This window comes from Ailuropoda melanoleuca, chromosome 17 (genome assembly GCF_002007445.2).
Source record: "Ailuropoda melanoleuca isolate Jingjing chromosome 17, ASM200744v2, whole genome shotgun sequence".
In the NCBI taxonomy this organism is placed as follows: domain Eukaryota; kingdom Metazoa; phylum Chordata; class Mammalia; order Carnivora; family Ursidae; genus Ailuropoda; species Ailuropoda melanoleuca.
In genome coordinates, this window is record NC_048234.1 from 17861573 (window position 1) to 17873117 (window position 11545).

An 11545-nucleotide genomic window follows, 5' to 3' on the forward strand; every position below is an offset into this window, starting at 1 on the left:
CTCAATTTGGACACTATCTACCTGGAGATAGTGTCAGACCCCACTGGTTAAGAGCTCAGCCCCACAAGACTGCCCGCTCCCCTCTACTTCAGACAAGTCTCAAGCCCAGGTTGTCGTCACCTGTGGTTCTGACGTACAGGGTATAGATCAGAGGCCCCCACAACTCCCTCCTAGGGTTCAATTAACTTGCTAGAGTGGCTTACAGAACTCAGACAAACATCTCACTTATTACTGGTTTATTATAAAAGGAACTCAGGAACAGCCAAATGGGAGAAATTGGACGAGTTATATGGAAAAGGCACAGAGTTTTCAAGCCCAGCATCTCCCTGAACCTCCATGTATTCACCAATCCAGAAGCTCTCTGAACCTTGTCCTTCTGGTTGTCTATGGAGGCTTCATGACGTAGACATGATTGATTATATCGATTGGCCATTGGTAATGGATTTAATCTCCAGCCCTTCTCCCCTCCCCAGAGGTTGAGGAGAATGGAATTATAAATTCCTACCTTCTTTTTTTTTTCTTTTTTTCCCCTTTTTTTAAAAAATAATTTTTTGTTATGTTAGTCACCATACAGTACATCCCTAGTGTTTGATGTAATGTTCCATGATTCATTACTTGCGTATAACACCCAGTGCTCCATGCAATACGTGCCCTCCTTAACACCCATCACTGGCCTATCCCAATCCCCCACCCCTCTCCCCTCTGAAGCCCTCAGCTTGTTTCCCAGAGTCCACAGTCTCTCATGGTTCATTCCCCCTTCTGTTTACCCCCCCTTTCTTCTTCTCTTCATTCTTCCCTTCCTTCTCCTACCACACCTAAGAATGGGGGCTGGTTGTCAAGGAACCAGCGATGTGATTAGAAGGTTCACATTCTGAGGTGCTTTCTAAACTCACCTAATCTAACTTCACAAAAGACAGTTTTATCACTCTCATCAGTTAGGAAATTCCAAGGGTTTTAGAAGCTCTGTGGCAGAAATGGGACAAAGACCAGATATAAACTTATTATGAGTCACAGTATCACAAGTATGCATCCTCAACATCACTATCTACCCTGGAATGATACCAATTCACCTGTATCATGAAAACCCGCAACAACCTATTTCCATCTCCCTCTCCAACCTTTTGTGCTATAGTAAGACATTTTGTTTCTATATGTGTTGTATTTTTTTATTAAATCACCATACTTCGGTATTATTTTTGCTTAAACAGTAAACTGTCAAGAACTTATTTTAAAAAGGAAAACAATTTATATTTACCCACATATTTACCATTTTTGGCAGTCTTCATTTTTAATGATTTTTAATGATTTGTTCTGTCTGGAAACAGACACTGATTTTTGAAGAGAGAAGATCTGTTTGCAAAATGACCTACTTTGTGAATTATTTTTATTTTTATTGCTATCATTCCTTTGTTGAATATTCTCAAATTGGGATTATCTATCAGGCATCTATTATATATAGGTAAAATGAACAGCATTTGTAAATGTGTATACCAGTTGTTCTCACCTGGAGACTATTTTTCAGGAACATTTGGTAAAATCTGAAGGGTTTTTGCGGGGGGGGGGGTTGGCTGTCAAAACTAGGTGGGGTGGGTATGCTCCAATGCACAGGTCAGTCCCTACAGCAAAGAACTATCTGGCCCAACATGGAAATAATGAGGAGGTTGAGAAATACTGATGGTGATGCATGAATCACTATGGCTAGTTCTGAAAACTCTTACATATTTTCGTGTGGCTGGAATGAAGCGTGCAATATTGGTGAAAGAGTCCAATCCCAGGAAAAATAGAGGATAAGAGATCGAATAGACCAAGGTCCTAAGTAAATTGCAACAAAGTTTGGATTTCATCCTGCAGGACAGAAAACACTGAATTATTAACTGAGGAATTAACATGAATAACACAGTTTGAAAAAATTGCCCTGGCAGTAATACAGATGGTCTGCAAAGCAATGGGGAAGTTGCAGCAATTTAGGAAAGAAACGCACAGGGCTTTAAGGAAGTGAAATGACTTAATAACTTTCTGGACGTGAGGAAGATGAACTGAAGCATGACCACTAGGTTTCCACCTTGACAGCTGGGAAAATGTTATCATTCTGTGAGGTCAGGAACACAGGACAAGGAGCAACCTTGTGGTGGAAAGTGTTGAGTTTGAGATCACTAGAGAGCTTGCAAGGGGACATGTTCAGGAAGCAGATGGCCTAGTGCTCAGGAGGGAATTGTGTCCTCAAGGAACTAAAGCATTTAGGTGATGGCTGAAGAAACAGTTGAAGCACCTCGAGGTTACAGGAACAACAGAGAAGGTCTGATCAGAGAAGGAGGACCCAGACACAGGAGAGGAACCACGACTACACCACGGAAATGAATACCAAGAGGTTTCAACAGACAAGCTCTCAAATGCTGCCTCAGAAGCGTAACTTAAGTATGGCCGGAAGCATGTCCCCTAAGGTGCTCAGAAATCTCAGAAGGTCCGCAGGGCAAAGCAGCAGGCTGTGGGTTGAGGAGCGAGGGCTTGCAGGGAACAAGGCAAAAGCCGTACTGTTTGACAGGTCCACGGTTTCGACTGCCCTGTTTATCAGCCTGGCTTTATTTACTGTCTATCCAAATAACTCGTATCATCCTTGCACAGAACAGTGTTGCACTAGGAAGTACATCCCCACCGTTTTCTCACCCCACCATCAAAGCCATAGGTAGCTTACCTGCCCATCAGGTTTGGAAGGATCCCGGCTCTCAGCCCAGGTCGGCCGCTGGAGAGTCTCCGGGAGAGCAGCCTGGGCCCGGGCAGCGCCACATGTGGGGCATGGCCGAGTCCACCGACCCCACCACAACCCCGCAGGCACCTGCGGCGGCACACACCTTAACTCGCACACGTCCTCTCCGACACGTCGAGGAAGGCCGCGCAGAGCCTTATGGGAGCTCACCGCACAGCACCCTGGGAACAGCCCCCTGCGGAGCCTTGTGCGCAGGCGCAGCCCCGCCCCCTACCACGGGGAGCCGCCTGCGCCCTGGAAGTTCACTCCTGCAGTCCCGGGGTGGGTTGGAGTATGGGATCTGCTAGGTGGGATGGGCGCCGGTTCCTGCTCGACCCGGGGTCAGGTTCTTGCAGGGGCGGGAGATCGCGGGTCAGGTCTGCAGGGAGAGCTGCAGGGAGCCAGAGGACCCAGGGCCAAATCTAGCTGCCGCCGAGGAACCGGGAGCGAGGCGGGAGATTGCTGAGACTCGGTGTCCGCGTCTGTCCGCGGGCACTGCCCTCGACGGCCACATGTTCTGACCACCATTAAGATGCTACCTGCGAAGGATGAGCCAGATGCCAAGCGATAAGCACTAGTTAGGTGTAAGCTTCTGTATTTAGAAGACAATTCGTTCTTATTTGACGTAATTCTACCTTTTTTTTTTTTTAAAGAACATGAAACAGGTGCAGAGAGGTGGTGGGATGTACTGGGGGTCACAAGTTTTTTTGGTGAAGGAGTTCAGGTTCAAAGACTCCTCTGTGACTTCTCACAGAGCCTCGGAGCAGAGGTGGAGGAACAGGGAAAGAAGGTTCTAGATTTGAATGGTCATAAGCAATTCTTTTTTTATTTTTTAAAAATTTTTTAAAAAGATTATATTTATTTATTTGACAGAGATAGAGACAGCCAGCGAGAGAGGGAACACAAGCAGGGGGAGTGNAAAAAAAATTTTTTTAAAAGATTATATTTATTTATTTGACAGAGATAGAGACAGCCAGCGAGAGAGGGAACACAAGCAGGGGGAGTGGGAGAGGAAGAAGCAGGCTCCCAGCAGAGGAGCCCGACGTGGGACTCAATCCCATAACGCCGGGATCACACTCTGAGCCAAAGGCAGACGCTTAACAACTGTGCCACCCCGGCGCCCGGTCATAAGCAATTCTTGATCCTCCTGACCAGAGTGGGCCAGACGTGGGGGGNACTCTGAGCCAAAGGCAGACGCTTAACGACTGTGCCCCCGGCGCCCGGTCATAAGCAATTCTTGATCCTCCTGACCAGAGTGGGCCAGACGTGGGGGGTGTTGCCACAGCAAGAAGCCATCTCAGACTATAACAAGAGCTCCTACAACTCAACAGCAAAACCACCAACAAGTCCTATTAAACAATGGGCAGAAGATCTGAACAGACATTTCTCCAAAGAGGCACACAGATGCCCAACAGGTCCGTGAGAAAATGCTCAACATCACTCATCATCAGGCAAATGCAATCAAAACCACAATGTGATGTCACCGTGCACCTGTCAGACTGGCTAGAGTCAGAAAGACGAGAAATTGGCGAGGATGTGGAGAAAAGTGAGCCCCTGTGCACTGTTGGTGGGAATGCAAACTGGTGCAGCCACTGTGTTCCACTATGGACCACATGGAAAAGCCACTATGGAAGTTCCTCAAAATATAAAAAAGTATGATACATGTGATCCAACAATTTCATTTCTGTATATTTATGTGGAGAAAACAAAAGCACTAACTCAAAAAGGTATCTGCACCACTATGTTTATTGCAACATTATTTATAATGGCCAAGATGTGGAAACAACCTAAGTGTACATCAACAGATGAATAAATCAGGGAAAGTGATACACACACACACACAGACATAATGAAATCTTAAAATATTATTCAGCCTGGGGCACCTGGGTGGCTCAGTCGCTAAGTGTCTGCCTTCGGCTCAGGTCATGATCCCAGGATCCTGGGATTGAGCCCTACATTGGGCTCCCTGCTCGACAGAAGCCTGCTTCCAACCCTTTCCCACTCCCCCTGCTTGTGTTCCCTCTCTCTCTGCCTCTCTCTCTGTCAAATAAATAAAATCTTCTAAAAAAATATTATTCAGCCATAAAAAAGAAGGAACACCTGCCATTTGTAACAACACGGATGGAGCTAGAAGGTATGATGCTGAGTGAAATAAGTCAGAGAAAGACAAATACCGCATGAGTGCACCTCTGTGTGGAATCTAACTCCTCCCGGAACCCCCCCAAAAACCCAGCACCACAACAAAGAACAGCTCCCTGTAGCAGAGATCATATTGGGTGGGCTATTGCCCTCTGAGGCGAGGGGGGAGGGATGAGAGAAATGGGTGAACTGCCTCTGTTTGTTTGTTTTGTTATGTTTAAATAAATTGGGGGGGAGCCAAAGTCTTTGCTGGGATCTAGGAGGTCAAACATGGCCTGGACCCCTCAACCCCCCGACCTCCCGCCTCCCAACTTGATCCCCTCCCTCCCACCCCACTCAGCCCTTAGACTCCAGGCCAACTTCCTGCTCCTGGGAACCCTCCTTTGAGTATTTATCCCTGTCCAGACCTCTCTCTGGCACATCCTTCCCCTGGACAGCCACTTCACTCTTTCCTTTCCTCGCTTAGGATTTTTGCCCAAATGTTTTCAGCAACCTTTGCTGACAGTTCTGATCCCCAATGCTCACTCCATACCCACTGGCACTGCCCCCATAGAACTTACCATAGAACTTACCACCATAGAACTTAGTCATTTGCTTCCCTGACTCTGTGCTGGAAAGAATGTTGTGCTCAGCAAAGGTTTGCGTGGTCACATTCTAACCTCCCTGTGCTGTCTGGGTGGGATCTCTCCTTTTGCTCTCTTTCCAAAAGATTGCTATTTGGGGTACCTGTGTGGCTCAGTCAGTTAAGCATCTGCCTTCGGCTTAAGTCATAAACTTGGGGTCCCGGGATCGATCCACGCTCAGTGGGGAGCCTGCTTCTCCCTCTCCCTTTGCCTCCCTCCCCCCAGCTTGTGGTTGCTCTCCCTCTCTCTCTCTTTCTCTCTCAAATAAATGGGGGAATGGGATAGGCTGGTGATGGGTAGTAAGGAGGGCACGTGTTGCATGGTGCACTGGGTGTTATACGCAACTGATGAATCATCGAACTTTACATCAAAACCCAGGAATGTACTCTATGGTGACTAACATAATAAAAAAAACATTAAAAAAATAATAAATTAATTAATAAAATCTTAAAAAAAAAAGAGCGATTGCTATTCATGTGTTATCCAGCATGATGATGTATTTGCCTAGTCAGTTCTATGGCCAGACCCTGAGATTCCCAAACCTGAAATCACTTCTGCAACCAGTGTGGACTTGTGGGGGACCTCGAGCACCATCTCTGAGGGCTGGTCTCCAGTTGACCAGGTAATAACTGTAAACATGGCTTTTTGAAAGGCCAAGGCACATGAGGCAGTGACCATTGTGGGTCTAATAACATCGTCTTGGGCATAATATTCAAGCTTTTCAAGATCTACTTTTAGCTATTATTTTCTTGACTGTCACTCAAATGTGTTTTTATTTCTTGTACTTGAAGGAATAGCAGTAGTGGCTGCTCTGGCTTTCTTTGAATTTGTGGGACACAACCACATCACATGAATATGGAACAGTAAAGTCTGAGCAGGCATGAATTCGCTGTGTATTCAGCAAAGTTAAATTTAGAATGGCTAAAGATGTGCAGAGTAACCTCTATGCTTCATGGCAGGTTAGACACACAAATGGTAGGAAGATCATAAATGACTGAGTAATATTACTTTACACAGATAAATCAGGAGTTTACATTTCTTTTCCTTTTTGCTTTGTTATATGTTAGTGCTGCTTTTCACTCTGATGGCTTGAGGTCAATGATCAGGGTCACCTTAGGAAAGAGGACTTTAGACGCCAAGCTGCCCAAGGGCAGGGCTTGTCTCATTCTTGCGTGTCCCGGACACGGTGCTGGGCATCTGGCTGGAACTCAGCAAGTATTTGTTGAATGAGTGAATGAATCCCCTTTGGCTTCTTGCTAGCTCTGGTTTGGGTGGTTAAGAGCTATTTCATATTTTTCTGTGTAATTTAGCTAATGTTCTTTAAAAATCTATTGGAATTTAACCTGAGGAAAAGGAACATTTTTGATTGCTCAGGAATGTAAAGATTCTCACATCACAAAATGTTAAAATGTGTTTGATGTGTGCTACACATGTAAATATCCTGGTTCTGTGTCTTTGTTTATGGGTTATATACATGGCTTGAATGTTTGTTACAATTTATAACTTTTTTTAAAGTAGGCTCCACAGAGCTTGAACTCACGACCCTGAGAGCAAGACCTGAGCTGAGATCAAGAGTCAGACACTTAACTGATTAGCCACCCAGGCACTGCAACAGTTGTTACGATTTAAAAAAAAAAAACTTTTATCCTTAAGGTGGTGAAGTTAATTTGGGCTGCTACGTAATGAAGCAATATGGCCACTAGGTGGAGGTGTTGTACAGTGTAGAGCACACAGCCCTTTGCACTATTCTTTTACAAAGATTTTATTTATTTTTATTTTTAATTTTTTAAAAGATTTTTATTTATGTTTGACACAGAGAGAGACAGCCAGTGAGAGAGGGAACACAAGCAGGGGGAGTGGGAGAGGAAGAAGCACGCTCATAGCGGAGGAGCCCGATGCGGGACTCGATCCCTGAACGCCAGGATCACGCCTTGAACCGAAGGCAGACACTTAACGACTGCGCCACCCAGGCACCCCAAAGATTTTATTTTTTGAAGTAATCTCTACACACAATGTGGGGCTTGAACTCACAACCGTGAGATCAAGAGTCACACACTCTTCCGACCCAGCCAGCCAGGCACCCAGAGACTTTTACTGTTTAATACAGAAAATCAAATGGAAGTTCTGTGGAAGTGGGCACTTTTGAATATACGTCCCTATTGAAGTTTCAAAGCAGTAAATACGATCAAAACATTCAAGACAAAAATTGTAAAGATAAATTATCCTGGTAGTGTTATTCTTTATTTTCCTTTTATAAGGGTTTATTCATTGTTCTTTTACATATCAACGCTTAATATTTTGAGTTTCAAATTCCGTGTATAGCATATAAAAGGAAAATGCAGTTCTATCTAGACACATAAATACATAATTTTGACTGTAGTGTTTATAGGGGAAAACAATGACCTCTTTTGTCATGAAAGAATGTTTGATCTTTCCATTTTTCTCAGCAACTAGAAAAGTAGCAACTAGAAAAGTAGCAACTAGAAAAGTAGCAACAAAGTTTAATTTTTTTTATGTTTAGACAATGGCTGCTTACAAAATCGGTAACTTAGACTGTCAAGGAAGATAATATCACATGTCAGAATGGCTTTTGAAGGTCCTGGCATTTTTATGTTGTTCTCCTGAGATACACAACACAAAAGACCTTTGCTCTGAATGGATTTTATTTGTCACCATTTACTCGTACTTTTGTTTCTAAACAACCCCAAAAATCAGACATATTTTTTTGTGTGTTTACTTTTAAAGAAAGCATTGTCGTCTGTGATAGGTCTGTGGGAATTCAATGCCGTCGTCTTACTTATCACATATTAATGTAGTCAACTCACATCAGGTTCTCAGGTGTTCTTTTTTTTTTTTTTTTCAGGTGTTCTTTCCCTGAACAGGGAATGAACTTTGGGTGTTGCACTCCCAAGGCTGTGGGGACCACTAGTGTCATTGCTATGATGTGTGTCTGGGGCCAACTCAGAAAGCTGTGATAATTACACGGGAAAGGAGCGTTTTCCAAACCGGGTCATTCACACTCTGTCAGCGGGTGGATGGAGGAAGATGGGGGGAGAATGGTTCTCTGCAAGTACCCAGGAAACACAGAACTCCAGGGGACGAGCCCTCCTCCACCACCCCACATCTGCGATGATGTGCAGGTTCAGAAAAGCTTTGTGAGTTGGTCCTCCGGGCCACGAGGGGCAGAATCATGCCCTGGGGAGCTCCCTAGTGGGGTGCAGAGGTCAATGCCCCCCCAGGCTTGGAAGGAGTTACTCAGAGTGCTGGAGTGCTCAGTCCAACCTGACAGCTCATTCATTCATTCATTCATCAGCACAGGAGTGCCTGTGCGTATCGCGTCTTCTGTACATAGATGAGGGAAGCAGGCAAGGGTGTGGGTGGAGGGCACGGAGAGGGAATGCCCAGGACTGAGGGCACATGGTCAGTGGTTGGAGGGAGTTGGGACATTCTGGGAGGCCGGAAGTAAACCAGGAGGGTATGGTGGCACAGAGAGAGCTTTAAGGAGGTGTGAGCTGTCACAGTCGTCCCTGCTGCTGAGAGTTCAGGTATAATGGTGCCTGGGATCTACTGGGAATGGCAACGACATGGTGGGGGATGAACGGGAGGGCTGTTTGGTGGGGTGGGGGGGCCCAGAAGTCCAATAGGTGAGTGGAAGATGGGGAAATGAAGACTCCTTCATGCCTCTTTGCCTTTGAGTAGTGGGAGAGAGATGGGCAGTGCCACAGGAGGGTAACACAGGTTAGAGCAGGAAAGTACCTGAGTCAGGGATGCCCATACTCTGGAGGAACCCCCCCCCCAGCCTGCACTCTCCACATATCACCCAGCCTTCCGTTACCAAAACCATGTTCACCTCCAGGGAAGAGGGTTTTCACCTGGGCTCAGGAGATAAACACCAGCTCCCAGTCAGTCATGACCCCACGCTACAAATGTGAACAGGTAAGTAAGAGATACCAACACATGAAGAAAGACAGAGAAGAGTCACTGCAGAAAACAGAAGAAACTGATGCCAATCCAAGGAGGGCGAGGATGGAGACAGTAACACCTGATCCAAGATACTGTTGGTGCCCTGGATACAGCTGTACCTGAAGTCTGTTCTCAAGCATTTGATTACACAGGCCAAGATGCCTCTCTTGCTACAGCAGGTCTGAATTGCAACCAACATCCACATCCAAGATCGCCTTGGCTGTGTTCACTGATGTATCTATTCTTGGAAAATTCAGGGACATTTTTATGGTGATCTGACATCGAGTGTATCAATTTCAGGAAAAAGAAACATTAATTCCGATGCCATTATTTCTCCTGAAAATTATTTACAACACAAAGAAATGAGAAAACTAAATTAAGTTTATGAAGTATCAAACAGAGCCTTCAGAATGGAAACATGTCATTATTTTTTATCACTTTATTACTCATGTTATTTATTTAATACTTTATTACTCATTTAATATTTTATTATTTATTACTTTATTATTTATTACTTTATTTATTTAGTAAGTTCTTAGCTTTATGACTCATTTAATAAGTTCTTAGCATCAACGATGACCTGTATGTTTTCATAATTTTCTCCAAAGAAATCGGTCCACTGTAAGCCTGCTACCAAGTGTTGTCACATGGATTTATTTCATGATCCCCTGTTTTGCTTTTCCTTAGAACTTCACGCATTAATAAACTGTGTGTTTTCAGTTTCAGTCTGCATTGGCGCATTCTATCTGTACAACTGCTAACACCTTGCACACAAAAGCTGCCGTTCTCCCACTTGCATTTCTCGGGCCGCAGAGAGCGTTGTGGAGCTCCAGGTCACACGGTCTTAATGAGGAAAGTGGTCTGAGAACTTCCTGCCCTTGTCTCTGTGGACACAAGACGTCAGGTCTTGCAAGTAGTTTGTATCTGTCTTCAACCCCGTGTTCGTGGTTTCTTACATTTTCCACTGTTGGCTCTGAGATTCCAAACCCCACAAGGTTCGGGAGGAGAGCACAAGTCCCCTGGGGAGCTACCACGGCCGCAGCCCTCACTGTAATCGGGTATCTTTGCTTTCTCTTCCAGAGCAGCCCACATTTATTTATTTAATTTCCCTTGAAATGATGACACTTTTCCCTTCAAGGGAAATAACAATCTTATGGCTCACTGCCCACATATAAATCATCTGGTGGATACAGGTTGTGAATTTAGGGCTGAATTTCAAAAGATGAAGTTTTGATCTAGGCTTTAAATTTTATTCTTTTTTTTTCCCACTAATTTTTGGAAACCTCTGTGGGCAAAACCTTCACTGAATTAAGTCAGAGAAAAGACCAAGGGTGGGAAAGAGAATAGTGACATTTTACCTTCAAAAAGCCAGTGCGCTGGGTCTGCCGAGCAGCTGGTGAGGGGAGAGGGGCCGTCCTGACCCCGCCGTGGCTCCCCCATCCGATCTGGCCGATGCATCACCTACTGTTTGTACCCTAACCCAAGATGCATTTGTTTATTTATTTAAATTCTAAAGTTCCTAGAAAGGATGTGCTTTCTAGTTAATAAAAGAAGGGCTCTGAGCACCAACGATTGGACGTGAAGGTGAATTTTCCTTCCTTCCGTCTGAAAGATAAGAACTCCCCATGTTGTTCAGTTGATGTTACAAACACCTCCCTGCCCCCCAGAAAAGGAGGGGCAAAATGGAATTAGGTAATAGTAGTAAATACTTTTGGTGCTTTGGCTCTGTTTTCCCTTTTTCCCTGTGTTGGTATGTTTTCTCCGAAGCCTGTCCCACTCCCCACCCCTAGGGTGGCTGTGTTTCTGTGACTTAATCCTGTGTCAGCCTGGGTGGGGTTCAGTGTCCCCACCACATCCTGTCCCCAAAACCTGGGGACTGGGGTTGAGGAACGCTTCTCTGAGCTTGCAGATCACTGTAACTTAGAATATTGAAGTTTGGGACCTCTGCTGCTGCTGTATTTACCAAACGCTCAGCAACGCAGATAGAAGAGTCTGGAAAAGTGAGGCAAGGTGGAGTGAGAAGCTGGGAGGAGAGGGTGGATGGACTGAGGGGAGATTCGCTTAGCGTGGATGGATC